Raw genomic sequence first — 1,108 nt, 5'->3', positions numbered from 1 at the left:
GTTGCTGAACGGCATTCTGATTATTGCTCCAGCTGAAATTGGGATGATTTCTGTTATTAGGATAATAAGTAGCGGGCACAGGCTGCTGCGATCTCTGAAAATTGTTCACATACTGAACAGATTCATTAACAAGAGAACACTAATCCGTAGCATGAGAGCCTGCACAAAGCTCACAGACAATAGCTATTTGATTGACTCCATAGTTGGCTAAAGAATCGACCTTCATAGACAGCGCTTGGAGCTGCGCTGTAATAGCTGTAGCTGCATCAACTTCCAGAATACCTGTTACCTTCCCACGCATCATCCTTTGAGTTGGGTTTTGATACTCATTTGCAGCCATAGTTTTAATGAGATTATAAGCCTCAGTATAGCTTTTGGCCTACAAAGCGCCTCTAGAAGCTGCATCGAGCATGGGCCTAGATTGGGCCCCTTAACCATTGTAGAAACCAGTGATCACCATCTAGTCAGGCATACCATGATGTGGACACTTTCTCAACATCTCCTTGTAGCGCTCCGAAGCTTCGCACATAGATTCTCCTTGTTGCTGCGTAAACTGAGTAAGAGCACTCCTCATAGCTGCAGTCTTGACCATTGGATAGAACTTCACCAGAAACTTTTGTGCGAGATCTTCCCAAGTAGTGATAGACCCAGCTGGTAAAGAATATAACCAGTCCTTAGCTTTGTCCCTCAGAGAGAATGGGAAAATCCTCATCTTAATAGCCTCATCAGTAACACCATTATATTTGAAAGTACTATAGATCTCGATAAAATTCCTGATATGCATGTTGGGATCTTCAGTCGCAGCACCTCCGAAAGAAACAGAATTATGCACCATCTGAATAGTGCCCGGATTGATTTCAAAAGTATTGGCCTGAATAGCCGGATGAATGATGCTTGACTGAATGTCATCAATTTTAGGCCGAGAAAAGTCCATAAGAGTTGGATCAGCTTGAACTATACGATCACCCATTGTTACAGGTTCTTTCTTTTCACTCTCTTTATCCGAATCTTCAAAAACTATCTTCTCCGGAAAGTCGAGAGCTGTATCTGTCTCCTCAGCCGTATCTAGATTTCTCTTGCGGGTGCGAGAATGTGTTTGCATAAACGC

The 1,108-nt window shown here is 43.0% G+C and overlaps 1 non-coding gene across 1 annotated transcript; it reads left to right on the top strand.

The window, feature by feature from the left end:
- The first annotated feature begins 470 nt into the window (after nucleotides 1-470).
- Nucleotides 471-577, top strand: LOC141704864 (small nucleolar RNA R71). The gene has a single exon (XR_012568098.1). It is a non-coding gene; the product is annotated as a small nucleolar RNA R71 (small nucleolar RNA).
- Nucleotides 578-1,108: the final 531 nt, after the last annotated feature.

Source organism: Apium graveolens, unplaced genomic scaffold (assembly GCF_009905375.1).
Source record: "Apium graveolens cultivar Ventura unplaced genomic scaffold, ASM990537v1 ctg833, whole genome shotgun sequence".
NCBI lineage: Eukaryota > Viridiplantae > Streptophyta > Magnoliopsida > Apiales > Apiaceae > Apium > Apium graveolens.
The sequence above is the reverse complement of the archived record's forward strand: the minus strand, read 5'-3'. Positions and strand labels throughout refer to the sequence as shown.